The sequence below is a fragment of the Oncorhynchus mykiss genome, chromosome 29 (assembly GCF_057628025.1).
Source record: "Oncorhynchus mykiss isolate SJ-2025 chromosome 29, ASM5762802v1, whole genome shotgun sequence".
Lineage (NCBI taxonomy): Eukaryota > Metazoa > Chordata > Actinopteri > Salmoniformes > Salmonidae > Oncorhynchus > Oncorhynchus mykiss.
Window position 1 is genome coordinate 20,151,086 of NC_143050.1, and position 15,474 is coordinate 20,166,559.

Genomic DNA, 15,474 nt, shown 5'->3' on the forward strand with positions numbered 1-15,474 from the left:
TATGTTAGCCCTATGTTAGGTTACCTCAGCACTATGTTAGGTCACCTCAGCAGCATGTTAGGTTACCTCAGCAGTACGGTAGGTTACCTCAGTAGTATGTTAGGTTACCTCAGCAGTATGTTAGGTTACCTCAGCAGTATGTTAGGTTACCTCAGCAGTATGTTAGGTTACCTCAGCAGTATGTTAGGTTACCTCAGCAGTATGTTAGGTTACCTCAGCAGTATGTTAAGTTACCCCAACAGTATTTAGGATACCTCAGCAGTATGTTATCAGTATGTTAGGTTACATCAGCAGTATGTTAGGTTACCTCAGCAAATTGTTAGGTTACCTCAGAAGTACGTTAGTTCACCCCAGCAGTATGTTAGCAGTATGAAAGGTTACCTTAGCAGTATGTTAGCAGTACATTAGGTTACCTCAGCAGAATGTTAGGTTACCTTAGCAGTATGTTAGGTTACCTCAGCAGTATGTTAGGTTACCTAAGAAGTATATTAGGTTGCCTCAGCAGAATGTTAGGTTACCTTAGCAGTATGTTAGGTTACCTCAGCAGTACGTTAGGTTACCCCAGCAGAATGTTAGCAATATGTTTGGTTACCTCAGCAGTATGTTAGGTTACCTCAGCAGTAAGTTAGGTTACCTCAGCAGTATGTTAGGTTACCTCAGCAGGATGTTAGGTTACCTCAGCAGTATGTTAAGTTACCTCAGCAGTATGTTAGGTTACCTCAGCAGTATGATAGGTTACCTCAGCAGTATGATAGGTTACCTCAGCTGTATGTTAGCACTATGTTAGGTTACTTCAGCAGTAAGTTAGGTTACCTCAGCACTCTGTTAGGTTACCTCAGCAGTATGTTAGGTTACCTCAGCAGTATGTTAGGTTACCTCAGCAGTATGTTAGGTTACCTCAGCAGTATGTTAGGTTACCTCAGCAGTATGTTAGGTTACCTCAGCAGCATGTTAGGTTACCTCAGCACTATGTTAGGTTACCTCAGCACTATGTTAGGTTACCTCAGCACTATGTTAGGTTACCTCAGCACTATGTTAGGTTACCTCAGCAGTAAATTAGGTTACCTCAGCACTATGTTAGGTTACCTCAGCAGTAAGTTAGATTACCTCAGCAGTATGTTAGCACTATGTTAGGTTACCTCAGCAGTAAGTTAGGTTACCTCAGCAGTAAGTTAGGTTACCTCAGCAATATGTTAGCCCTATGTTAGGTTACCTCAGCACTATGTTAGGTCACCTCAGCAGCATGTTAGGTTACCTCAGCAGTACGGTAGGTTACCTCAGTAGTATGTTAGGTTACCTCAGCAGTATGTTAGGTTACCTCAGCAGTATGTTAGGTTACCTCAGCAGTATGTTAGGTTACCTCAGCAGTATGTTAGGTTACCTCAGCAGTATGTTAGGTTACCTCAGCAGTATGTTAAGTTACCCCAACAGTATTTAGGATACCTCAGCAGTATGTTATCAGTATGTTAGGTTACATCAGCAGTATGTTAGGTTACCTCAGCAAATTGTTAGGTTACCTCAGAAGTACGTTAGTTCACCCCAGCAGTATGTTAGCAGTATGAAAGGTTACCTTAGCAGTATGTTAGCAGTACATTAGGTTACCTCAGCAGAATGTTAGGTTACCTTAGCAGTATGTTAGGTTACCTCAGCAGTATGTTAGGTTACCTAAGAAGTATATTAGGTTGCCTCAGCAGAATGTTAGGTTACCTTAGCAGTATGTTAGGTTACCTCAGCAGTACGTTAGGTTACCCCAGCAGAATGTTAGCAATATGTTTGGTTACCTCAGCAGTATGTTAGGTTACCTCAGCAGTAAGTTAGGTTACCTCAGCAGTATGTTAGGTTACCTCAGCAGGATGTTAGGTTACCTCAGCAGTATGTTAAGTTACCTCAGCAGTATGTTAGGTTACCTCAGCAGCATGTTAGTCCTCAGCAGCATGTTAGGTTACCTCAGCACTATGTTAGGTTACCTCAGCAGTAAGTTAGGTTACCTCAGCAATATGTTAGGTTACCACAGCAGTAAGTTAGATTACCTCAGCAGTATGTTAGGTTACCTCAGCAGTATGTTAGCACTATGTTAGGTTACCTCAGCAGTATGTTAGGTTACCTCAGCAGTATGTTAGCACTATGTTAGGTTACCTCAGCAGTAAGTTATGTTACCTCAGCAGTATGTTAGGTTACCTCCGCAGCATTTTAGGTTACCTCAGCATTAAGTTAGGTTACCTCAGGAGTATGTTAGCCCTATGTTAGGTTACATCAGCACTATGTTAGCTTACCTCAGCAGCATGTTAGCAGTATGTTAGGTTACCTCAGCAGTACGTTAGGTTACCCCAACAGTATGTTAGGGTACCTCAGAAATATGTCGGTTACCTCAGCAGTACATTAGGTTACCTCAGCAGTACGTTAGGCTACCTAAGCAGTATGTTAGCAGTATGTTAGGTTACCTCAGCAGTATGTTAGGTTACCTCAGCAGTATGTTAGGTTACCTCAGCAGTACGTTAGGCTACCTAAGCAGTATGTTAGCAGTATGTTAGGTTACCTCAGCAGTATGTTAGGTTACCTCAGCAGTATGTTAGGTTACCTCAGCAGGATGTTAGGTTACCTCAGCAGTATGTTAGGTTACATCAGCAGTATTGTAGGTTACTTCAGCAGTACGTTAGGTTAACTCAGCAGTACGTTAAGTTACCCCAGCAGTATGTTAGGTTACCTCAGCAGTATGTTAGCTTACCTCAGCAGTATGTTAGGTTTCCTGAGCAGTAGTTTAGGTTACCTCAGCAGTATGTTAGGTTACCTCAGCAGTACGTTAGGTTTCCTCAGCAGTATACTAGGTTACCTCAGCATTATGTTAGGTTACCTCAGCAGTACGTTAGGTTACTTCAGCAGTAAGTTAGGTGACCTCAGCAGTACGTTAGGTTACCTCAGCAGTAAGTTAGGTTACATCAGCAGTATGTTAGGTAACCTCAGCAGTATGTAAGCAGTATGTTAGTTTACCTCAGCAGTATGTTTGGTTACCTCAGCAGCATGTTAGGTTACCTCAGCAGTAAGTTAGGTTACCTCAGCATTATGATAGATTACCTCAGCATTATGATAGATTACCTCAGCAGAATGTTAGCAGTATGATAGGTTACCTCAGCAGTAGGTAAGGTTACCTAAGCAGTATGTTAGGTTACCTCAGCAGTATGTTAGCAGTATGTTAGGTTACCCAAGCAGTATTTAACCATATTTTAGGTTACCTCAGCAGAATGTTAGGTCGCCTCAGCAGTATGTTAGGTTACCTACGCAGTATGTTAGACTACCTAAGCAGTATGTTAGCAGTGTGTTAGGTTACCTCAGCAGTATTTTAGGTTACCTCAGCACTATGTTAGGTTACCTCAGCAGTAAGTTAGATTACCTCAGCAGTATGTTAGCACTATGTTAGGTTACCTCAGCAGTAAGTTAGGTTACCTCAGCAGTAAGTTAGGTTACCTCAGCAATATGTTAGCCCTATGTTAGGTTACCTCAGCACTATGTTAGGTCACCTCAGCAGCATGTTAGGTTACCTCAGCAGTACGGTAGGTTACCTCAGTAGTATGTTAGGTTACCTCAGCAGTATGTTAGGTTACCTCAGCAGTATGTTAGGTTACCTCAGCAGTATGTTAGGTTACCTCAGCAGTATGTTAGGTTACCTCAGCAGTATGTTAGGTTACCTCAGCAGTATGTTAAGTTACCCCAACAGTATTTAGGATACCTCAGCAGTATGTTATCAGTATGTTAGGTTACATCAGCAGTATGTTAGGTTACCTCAGCAAATTGTTAGGTTACCTCAGAAGTACGTTAGTTCACCCCAGCAGTATGTTAGCAGTATGAAAGGTTACCTTAGCAGTATGTTAGCAGTACATTAGGTTACCTCAGCAGAATGTTAGGTTACCTTAGCAGTATGTTAGGTTACCTCAGCAGTATGTTAGGTTACCTAAGAAGTATATTAGGTTGCCTCAGCAGAATGTTAGGTTACCTTAGCAGTATGTTAGGTTACCTCAGCAGTACGTTAGGTTACCCCAGCAGAATGTTAGCAATATGTTTGGTTACCTCAGCAGTATGTTAGGTTACCTCAGCAGTAAGTTAGGTTACCTCAGCAGTATGTTAGGTTACCTCAGCAGGATGTTAGGTTACCTCAGCAGTATGTTAAGTTACCTCAGCAGTATGTTAGGTTACCTCAGCAGCATGTTAGTCCTCAGCAGCATGTTAGGTTACCTCAGCACTATGTTAGGTTACCTCAGCAGTAAGTTAGGTTACCTCAGCAATATGTTAGGTTACCACAGCAGTAAGTTAGATTACCTCAGCAGTATGTTAGGTTACCTCAGCAGTATGTTAGCACTATGTTAGGTTACCTCAGCAGTATGTTAGGTTACCTCAGCAGTATGTTAGCACTATGTTAGGTTACCTCAGCAGTAAGTTATGTTACCTCAGCAGTATGTTAGGTTACCTCCGCAGCATTTTAGGTTACCTCAGCATTAAGTTAGGTTACCTCAGGAGTATGTTAGCCCTATGTTAGGTTACCTCAGCACTATGTTAGCTTACCTCAGCAGCATGTTAGCAGTATGTTAGGTTACCTCAGCAGTACGTTAGGTTACCCCAACAGTATGTTAGGGTACCTCAGAAATATGTCGGTTACCTCAGCAGTACATTAGGTTACCTCAGCAGTACGTTAGGCTACCTAAGCAGTATGTTAGCAGTATGTTAGGTTACCTCAGCAGTATGTTAGGTTACCTCAGCAGTATGTTAGGTTACCTCAGCAGTACGTTAGGCTACCTAAGCAGTATGTTAGCAGTATGTTAGGTTACCTCAGCAGTATGTTAGGTTACCTCAGCAGTATGTTAGGTTACCTCAGCAGGATGTTAGGTTACCTCAGCAGTATGTTAGGTTACATCAGCAGTATTGTAGGTTACTTCAGCAGTACGTTAGGTTAACTCAGCAGTACGTTAAGTTACCCCAGCAGTATGTTAGGTTACCTCAGCAGTATGTTAGCTTACCTCAGCAGTATGTTAGGTTTCCTGAGCAGTAGTTTAGGTTACCTCAGCAGTATGTTAGGTTACCTCAGCAGTACGTTAGGTTTCCTCAGCAGTATACTAGGTTACCTCAGCATTATGTTAGGTTACCTCAGCAGTACGTTAGGTTACTTCAGCAGTAAGTTAGGTGACCTCAGCAGTACGTTAGGTTACCTCAGCAGTAAGTTAGGTTACATCAGCAGTATGTTAGGTAACCTCAGCAGTATGTAAGCAGTATGTTAGTTTACCTCAGCAGTATGTTTGGTTACCTCAGCAGCATGTTAGGTTACCTCAGCAGTAAGTTAGGTTACCTCAGCATTATGATAGATTACCTCAGCAGAATGTTAGCAGTATGATAGGTTACCTCAGCAGTAGGTGAGGTTACCTAAGCAGTATGTTAGGTTACCTCAGCAGTATGTTAGCAGTATGTTAGGTTACCCAAGCAGTATTTAACCATATTTTAGGTTACCTCAGCAGAATGTTAGGTCGCCTCAGCAGTATGTTAGGTTACCTACGCAGTATGTTAGACTACCTAAGCAGTATGTTAGCAGTGTGTTAGGTTACCTCAGCAGTATTTTAGGTTACCTCAGCAGTTTGTTAGAAAACCTCAGCAGTATGTTAGGTTACCTCAGCAGTACGTTAGGTTACCTCAGCAGCATGTTAGGTTACCTCAACATCACGTTCGGTTACCTCAGCAGTATATTAGTTTACCTCAGCAGTACGTTAGGTATCCTGAGCAGCATGTTAGTGTACCTCATCATTACATTAGGTTACCTCAGCAGTATGTTAGTTTACCTCAGCAGCATGTTAGGTTACCTCAGCAGCATGTTAGGTTACCTCAGCAGTATGTTAGGTTACCTCAGCAGTATGTTAGCACTATGTTAGGTTACCTCAGCAGTAAGTTAGGTTACCTCAGCAGTATGTTAGGTTACCTCAGCAGCATGTTAGGTTACCTCAGCAGTAAGTTAGGTTACCTCAGCAATATGTTAGCCCTATGTTAGGTTACCTCAGCACTATGTTAGGTTACCTCAGCAGTACGGTAGGTTACCTCAGCAGTATGTTAGGTTACCTCAGCAGTATGTTAGGTTACCTCAGCAGCATGTTAGGTTACCTTAGCAGTAGGTTAGGTTACCTCAGCAATATGTTAGCCCTATGTTAGGTTACCTCAGCACTATGTTAGGTTACCTCAGCAGTACGGTAGGTTACCTCAGCAGTATGTTAGGTTACCTCAGCAGCATGTTAGGTTACCTCAGCAGTAAGTTAGGTTACCTCAGCAATATGTTAGCCCTATGTTAGGTTACCTCAGCACTATGTTAGGTTACCTCAGCAGTACGGTAGGTTACCTCAGCAGTATGTTAGGTTACCTCAGCAGTATGTTAGGTTACCTCAGCAGTATGTTAGGTTACCTCAGCAGTAAGTTAGGTTACCTCAGCTGTATGTTAGGTTACCTCAGCAGTATGATAGGTTACCTCAGCAGTATGATAGGTTACCTCAGCTGTATGTTAGCACTATGTTAGGTTACCTCAGCAGTATGTTAGGTTACCTCAGCAGTATGTTAGGTTACCTCAGCAGTATGTTAGGTTACCTCAGCAGTATGTTAGGTTACCTCAGAAGTATGTTAGGTTACCTCAGCAGTATGTTAGGTTACCTCAGCAGTATGTTAGGTTACCTCAGCAGCATGTTAGGTTACCTCAGCAGCATGTTAGGTTACCTCAGCAGTAAGTTAGGTTACCTCAGCAGTATGTTAGCACTATGTTAGGTTACCTCAGCACTATGTTAGGTTACCCCAGCAGCATGTTAGGTTACCTCAGCAGTATGTTAGGTTACCTCAGCAGTATGTTAGGTTACCTCTGCAGTATGTTAGGTTACCTCAGCAGTATGTTAGGTTACCTCAGCAGTATGTTAGGTTACCTCAGCAGTATGTTAGGTTACCTCAGCAGTATGTTAGGTTACCTCAGCAGCATGTTAGGTGACCTCAGCAGCATGTTAGGTTACCTCAGCACTATGTTAGGTCACCTCAGCACTATGTTAAGTTACCTCAGTTCTATGTTAGGTTACCTCAGCACTATGTTAGGTTACCTCAGCAGTAAGTTAGGTTACCTCAGCACTATGTTAGGTTACCTCAGCAGTAAGTTAGATTACCCCAGCAGTATGTTAGGTTACCTCAGCAGTATGTTAGCACTATGTTAGGTTACCTCAGCAGTAAGTTAGGTTACCTCAGCAGTATGTTAGGTTACCTCAGTAGCATGTTAGGTTACCTCAGCAGTAAGTTAGGTTACCTCATCAATATGTTAGCCTTATGTTAGGTTACCTCAGCACTATGTTAGGTTACCTCAGCAGCATGTTAGGTTACCTCAGCAGTACGGTAGGTTACCTCAGTAGTATGTTAGGTTACCTTAGCAGTATGTTAGGTTACCTCAGCAGTACGTTAGGTTACCCCAGCAGAATGTTAGCAATATGTTTGGTTACCTCAGCAGTATGTTAGGTTACCTCAGCAGTAAGTTAGGTTACCTCAGCAGTATGTTAGGTTACCTCAGCAGGATGTTAGGTTACCTCAGCAGTATGTTAAGTTACCTCAGCAGTATGTTAGGTTACCTCAGCAGCATGTTAGTCCTCAGCAGCATGTTAGGTTACCTCAGCACTATGTTAGGTTACCTCAGCAGTAAGTTAGGTTACCTCAGCAATATGTTAGGTTACCACAGCAGTAAGTTAGATTACCTCAGCAGTATGTTAGGTTACCTCAGCAGTATGTTAGCACTATGTTAGGTTACCTCAGCAGTATGTTAGGTTACCTCAGCAGTATGTTAGCACTATGTTAGGTTACCTCAGCAGTAAGTTATGTTACCTCAGCAGTATGTTAGGTTACCTCCGCAGCATTTTAGGTTACCTCAGCATGAAGTTAGGTTACCTCAGGAGTATGTTAGCCCTATGTTAGGTTACCTCAGCACTATGTTAGCTTACCTCAGCAGCATGTTAGCAGTATGTTAGGTTACCTCAGCAGTACGTTATGTTACCCCAACAGTATGTTAGGGTACCTCAGAAATATGTCGGTTACCTCAGCAGTACATTAGGTTACCTCAGCAGTACGTTAGGCTACCTAAGCAGTATGTTAGCAGTATGTTAGGTTACCTCAGCAGTATGTTAGGTTACCTCAGCAGTATGTTAGGTTACCTCAGCAGTACGTTAGGCTACCTAAGCAGTATGTTAGCAGTATGTTAGGTTACCTCAGCAGTATGTTAGGTTACCTCAGCAGTATGTTAGGTTACCTCAGCAGGATGTTAGGTTACCTCAGCAGTATGTTAGGTTACCTCAGCAGTATTGTAGGTTACTTCAGCAGTACGTTAGGTTAACTCAGCAGTACGTTAAGTTACCCCAGCAGTATGTTAGGTTACCTCAGCAGTATGTTAGCTTACCTCAGCAGTATGTTAGGTTTCCTGAGCAGTAGTTTAGGTTACCTCAGCAGTATGTTAGGTTACCTCAGCAGTACGTTAGGTTTCCTCAGCAGTATACTAGGTTACCTCAGCATTATGTTAGGTTACCTCAGCAGTACGTTAGGTTACTTCAGCAGTAAGTTAGGTGACCTCAGCAGTACGTTAGGTTACCTCAGCAGTAAGTTAGGTTACATCAGCAGTATGTTAGGTAACCTCAGCAGTATGTAAGCAGTATGTTAGTTTACCTCAGCAGTATGTTTGGTTACCTCAGCAGCATGTTAGGTTACCTCAGCAGTAAGTTAGGTTACCTCAGCATTATGATAGATTACCTCAGCAGAATGTTAGCAGTATGATAGGTTACCTCAGCAGTAGGTAAGGTTACCTAAGCAGTATGTTAGGTTACCTCAGCAGTATGTTAGCAGTATGTTAGGTTACCCAAGCAGTATTTAACCATATTTTAGGTTACCTCAGCAGAATGTTAGGTCGCCTCAGCAGTATGTTAGGTTACCTACGCAGTATGTTAGACTACCTAAGCAGTATGTTAGCAGTGTGTTAGGTTACCTCAGCAGTATTTTAGGTTACCTCAGCAGTTTGTTAGAAAACCTCAGCAGTATGTTAGGTTACCTCAGCAGTACGTTAGGTTACCTCAGCAGCATGTTAGGTTACCTCAACATCACGTTCGGTTACCTCAGCAGTATATTAGTTTACCTCAGCAGTACGTTAGGTATCCTGAGCAGCATGTTAGTGTACCTCATCATTACATTAGGTTACCTCAGCAGTATGTTAGTTTACCTCAGCAGCATGTTAGGTTACCTCAGCAGCATGTTAGGTTACCTCAGCAGTATGTTAGGTTACCTCAGCAGTATGTTAGCACTATGTTAGGTTACCTCAGCAGTAAGTTAGGTTACCTCAGCAGTATGTTAGGTTACCTCAGCAGCATGTTAGGTTACCTCAGCAGTAAGTTAGGTTACCTCAGCAATATGTTAGCCCTATGTTAGGTTACCTCAGCACTATGTTAGGTTACCTCAGCAGTACGGTAGGTTACCTCAGCAGTATGTTAGGTTACCTCAGCAGTATGTTAGGTTACCTCAGCAGCATGTTAGGTTACCTTAGCAGTAGGTTAGGTTACCTCAGCAATATGTTAGCCCTATGTTAGGTTACCTCAGCACTATGTTAGGTTACCTCAGCAGTACGGTAGGTTACCTCAGCAGTATGTTAGGTTACCTCAGCAGTATGTTAGGTTACCTCAGCAGTATGTTAGGTTACCTCAGCAGTAAGTTAGGTTACCTCAGCTGTATGTTAGGTTACCTCAGCAGTATGATAGGTTACCTCAGCAGTATGATAGGTTACCTCAGCTGTATGTTAGCACTATGTTAGGTTACCTCAGCAGTATGTTAGGTTACCTCAGCAGTATGTTAGGTTACCTCAGCAGTATGTTAGGTTACCTCAGCAGTATGTTAGGTTACCTCAGCAGTATGTTAGGTTACCTCAGCAGTATGTTAGGTTACCTCAGCAGTATGTTAGGTTACCTCAGCAGCATGTTAGGTTACCTCAGCAGCATGTTAGGTTACCTCAGCAGTAAGTTAGGTTACCTCAGCAGTATGTTAGCACTATGTTAGGTTACCTCAGCACTATGTTAGGTTACCCCAGCAGCATGTTAGGTTACCTCAGCAGTATGTTAGGTTACCTCAGCAGTATGTTAGGTTACCTCTGCAGTATGTTAGGTTACCTCAGCAGTATGTTAGGTTACCTCAGCAGTATGTTAGGTTACCTCAGCAGTATGTTAGGTTACCTCAGCAGTATGTTAGGTTACCTCAGCAGCATGTTAGGTGACCTCAGCAGCATGTTAGGTTACCTCAGCACTATGTTAGGTCACCTCAGCACTATGTTAAGTTACCTCAGTTCTATGTTAGGTTACCTCAGCACTATGTTAGGTTACCTCAGCACTATGTTAGGTTACCTCAGCAGTAAGTTAGATTACCCCAGCAGTATGTTAGGTTACCTCAGCAGTATGTTAGCACTATGTTAGGTTACCTCAGCAGTAAGTTAGGTTACCTCAGCAGTATGTTAGGTTACCTCAGTAGCATGTTAGGTTACCTCAGCAGTAAGTTAGGTTACCTCATCAATATGTTAGCCTTATGTTAGGTTACCTCAGCACTATGTTAGGTTACCTCAGCAGCATGTTAGGTTACCTCAGCAGTACGGTAGGTTACCTCAGTAGTATGTTAGGTTACCTCAGCAGTATGTTAGGTTACCTCAGCAGTATGTTAGGTTACCTCAGCAGTATGTTAGGTTACCTCAGCAGTATGTTAGGTTACCTCAGCAGTACGTTACGTTACCCCAACAGTATTTAGGATACCTCAGCAGTATGTTAGCAGTATGTTAGGTTACATCAGCAGTATGTTAGGTTACCCCAGCAAATTGTTAGGTTACCTCAGAAGTACGTTAGTTCACCCCAGCAGTATGTTAGCAGTATGAAAGGTTACCTTAGCAGTATGTGAGCAGTACATTAGGTTACCTCAGCAGAATGTTAGGTTACCTTAGCATTATGTTAGGTTACCTCAGCAGTATGTTAGGTTAGCTAAGAAGTATATTAGGTTACCCCAGCAGAATGTTAGCAATATGTTAGGTTAACTCAGCAGTATGTTAGCACTTTGTTAGGTTACCTCAGCACTATGTTAGGTTACCTCAGCAGCATGTTAAGTTACCTCAGCAGTATGTTAGGTTACCTCAGCAGTATGTTAGGTTACCTCAGCAGGATGTTAGCAGTATGTTAGGTTACCCCAGCAGTATTTAACCATATTTTAGGTTACCTCAGCAGAATGTTAGGTCGCCTCAGCAGTATGTTAGGTTACCTACGCAGTATGTTAGGTTACCTAAGCAGTATGTTAGCAGTGTGTTAGGTTACCTCAGCAGTATTTTAGGTTGCCTCACCAGTTTGTTAGAAAACCTCAGCAGTATGTTAGGTTACCTCAGCAGTACGTTAGGTTACCTCAGCAGCATGTTAGGTTACCTCAACATCACGTTCGGTTACCTCAGCAGTATATTAGTTTACCTCAGCAGTACGTTAGGTATCCTGAGCAGCATGTTAGGGTACCTCATCAGTATGTTAGGGTACCTCATCATTACATTAGGTTACCTCAGCAGTATGTTAGTTTACCTCAGCAGTAAGTTAGGTTACCTCAGCAGTATGTTAGCACTATGTTAGGTTACCTCAGCACTATGTTAGGTTACCCCAGCAGCATGTTAGGTTACCTCAGCAGTACGTTAGGTTACCTCAGCAGCATGTTAGGTTACCTCAACATCACGTTCGGTTACCTCAGCAGTATATTAGTTTACCTCAGCAGTACGTTAGGTGTCCTGAGCAGCATGTTAGTGTACCTCATCATTACATTAGGTTACCTCAGCAGTATGTTAGTTTACCTCAGCAGCATGTTAGGTTACCTCAGCAGCATGTTAGGTTACCTCAGCAGCATGTTAGGTTACCTCAGCACTATGTTAGGTTACCTCAGCACTATGTTAGGTTACCTCAGCAGTAAGTTAGGTTACCTCAGCACTATGTTAGGTTACCTCAGCAGTAAGTTAGATTACCTCAGCAGTAAGTTAGGTTACCTCAGCAGTATGTTAGGTTACCTCAGCAGCATGTTAGGTTACCTCAGCAGTAAGTTAGGTTACCTCAGCAATATGTTAGCCCTATGTTAGGTTACCTCAGCACTATGTTAGGTTACCTCGGCAGTACGGTAGGTTACCTCAGCAGTATGTTAGGTTACCTCAGCAGTATGTTAGGTTACCTCAGCAGTAAGTTAGGTTACCTCAGCTGTATGTTAGGTTACCTCAGCAGTATGATAGGTTACCTCAGCAGTATGATAGGTTACCTCAGCTGTATGTTAGCACTATGTTAGGTTACCTCAGCAGTATGTTAGGTTACCTCAGCAGTATGTTAGGTTACCTCAGCAGTATGTTAGGTTACCTCAGCAGTATGTTAGGTTACCTCAGCAGTATGTTAGGTTACCTCAGCAGTATGTTAGGTTACCTCAGCAGTATGTTAGGTTACCTCAGCAGTATGTTAGGTTACCTCAGCAGCATGTTAGGTTACCTCAGCAGCATGTTAGGTTACCTCAGCAGTAAGTTAGGTTACCTCAGCAGTATGTTAGCACTATGTTAGGTTACCTCAGCACTATGTTAGGTTACCTCAGCAGCATGTTAGGTTACCTCAGCAGTATGTTAGGTTACCTCAGCAGTATGTTAGGTTACCTCTGCAGTATGTTAGGTTACCTCAGCAGTATGTTAGGTTACCTCAGCAGTATGTTAGGTTACCTCAGCAGTATGTTAGGTTACCTCAGCAGTATGTTAGGTTACCTCAGCAGCATGTTAGGTGACCTCAGCAGCATGTTAGGTTACCTCAGCACTATGTTAGGTTACCTCAGCACTATGTTAAGTTACCTCAGTACTATGTTAGGTTACCTCAGCACTATGTTAGGTTACCTCAGCAGTAAGTTAGGTTACCTCAGCACTATGTTAGGTTACCTCAGCAGTAAGTTAGATTACCCCAGCAGTATGTTAGGTTACCTCAGCAGTATGTTAGCACTATGTTAGGTTACCTCAGCAGTAAGTTAGGTTACCTCAGCAGTATGTTAGGTTACCTCAGTAGCATGTTAGGTTACCTCAGCAGTAAGTTAGGTTACCTCATCAATATTTTAGCCTTATGTTAGGTTACCTCAGCACTATGTTAGGTTACCTCAGCAGCATGTTAGGTTACCTCAGCAGTACGGTAGGTTACCTCAGTAGTATGTTAGGTTACCTCAGCAGTATGTTAGGTTACCTCAGCAGTATGTTAGGTTACCTCAGCAGTATGTTAGGTTACCTCAGCAGTATGTTAGGTTACCTCAGCAGTACGTTACGTTACCCCAACAGTATTTAGGATACCTCAGCAGTATGTTAGCAGTATGTTAGGTTACATCAGCAGTATGTTAGGTTACCCCAGCAAATTGTTAGGTTACCTCAGAAGTACGTTAGTTCACCCCAGCAGTATGTTAGCAGTATGAAAGGTTACCTTAGCAGTATGTGAGCAGTACATTAGGTTACCTCAGCAGAATGTTAGGTTACCTTAGCATTATGTTAGGTTACCTCAGCAGTATGTTAGGTTAGCTAAGAAGTATATTAGGTTACCCCAGCAGAATGTTAGCAATATGTTAGGTTACCTCAGCAGTATGTTAGCACTTTGTTAGGTTACCTCAGCACTATGTTAGGTTACCTCAGCAGCATGTTAGGTTACCTCAGCAGTATGTTAGGTTACCTCAGCAGGATGTTAGCAGTATGTTAGGTTACCCCAGCAGTATTTAACCATATTTTAGGTTACCTCAGCAGAATGTTAGGTCGCCTCAGCAGTATGTTAGGTTACCTACGCAGTATGTTAGGCTACCTAAGCAGTATGTTAGCAGTGTGTTAGGTTACCTCAGCAGTATTTTAGGTTTCCTCACCAGTTTGTTAGAAAACCTCAGCAGTATGTTAGGTTACCTCAGCAGTACGTTAGGTTACCTCAGCAGCATGTTAGGTTACCTCAACATCACGTTCGGTTACCTCAGCAGTATATTAGTTTACCTCAGCAGTACGTTAGGTATCCTGAGCAGCATGTTAGGTTACCTCATCAGTATGTTAGGGTACCTCATCATTACATTAGGTTACCTCAGCAGTATGTTAGTTTACCTCAGCAGTAAGTTAGGTTACCTCAGCAGTATGTTAGCACTATGTTAGGTTACCTCAGCACTATGTTAGGTTACCCCAGCAGCATGTTAGGTTACCTCAGCAGTACGTTAGGTTACCTCAGCAGCATGTTAGGTTACCTCAACATCACGTTCAGTTACCTCAGCAGTATATTAGTTTACCTCAGCAGTACGTTAGGTATCCTGAGCAGCATGTTAGTGTACCTCATCATTACATTAGGTTACCTCAGCAGTATGTTAGTTTACCTCAGCAGCATGTTAGGTTACCTCAGCAGCATGTTAGGTTACCTCAGCAGCATGTTAGGTTACCTCAGCACTATGTTAGGTTACCTCAGCACTATGTTAGGTTACCTCAGCAGTAAGTTAGGTTACCTCAGCACTATGTTAGGTTACCTCAGCAGTAAGTTAGATTACCTCAGCAGTATGTTAGGTTACCTCAGCAGTATGTTAGCACTATGTTAGGTTACCTCAGCAGTAAGTTAGGTTACCTCAGCAGTATGTTAGGTTACCTCAGCAGCATGTTAGGTTACCTCAGCAGTAAGTTAGGTTACCTCAGCAATATGTTAGCCCTATGTTAGGTTACCTCAGCACTATGTTAGGTTACCTCAGCAGTACGGTAGGTTACCTCAGCAGTATGTTAGGTTACCTCAGCAGTATGTTAGGTTACCTCAGCATTATGTTAGGTTACCTTAGCAGTAGGTTAGGTTACCTCAGCAATATGTTAGCCCTATGTTAGGTTACCTCAGCACTATGTTAGGTTACCTACGCAGTATGTTAGGTTACCTAAGCAGTATGTTAGCAGTGTGTTAGGTTACCTCAGCAGTATTTTAGGTTGCCTCACCAGTTTGTTAGAAAACCTCAGCAGTATGTTAGGTTACCTCAGCAGTACGTTAGGTTACCTCAGCAGCATGTTAGGTTACCTCAACATCACGTTCGGTTACCTCAGCAGTATATTAGTTTACCTCAGCAGTACGTTAGGTATCCTGAGCAGCATGTTAGGGTACCTCATCAGTATGTTAGGGTACCTCATCATTACATTAGGTTACCTCAGCAGTATGTTAGTTTACCTCAGCAGTAAGTTAGGTTACCTCAGCAGTATGTTAGCACTATGTTAGGTTACCTCAGCACTATGTTAGGTTACCCCAGCAGCATGTTAGGTTACCTCAGCAGTACGTTAGGTTACCTCAGCAGCATGTTAGGTTACCTCAACATCACGTTCGGTTACCTCAGCAGTATATTAGTTTACCTCAGCAGTACGTTAGGTATCCTGAGCAGCATGTTAGTGTACCTCATCATTAC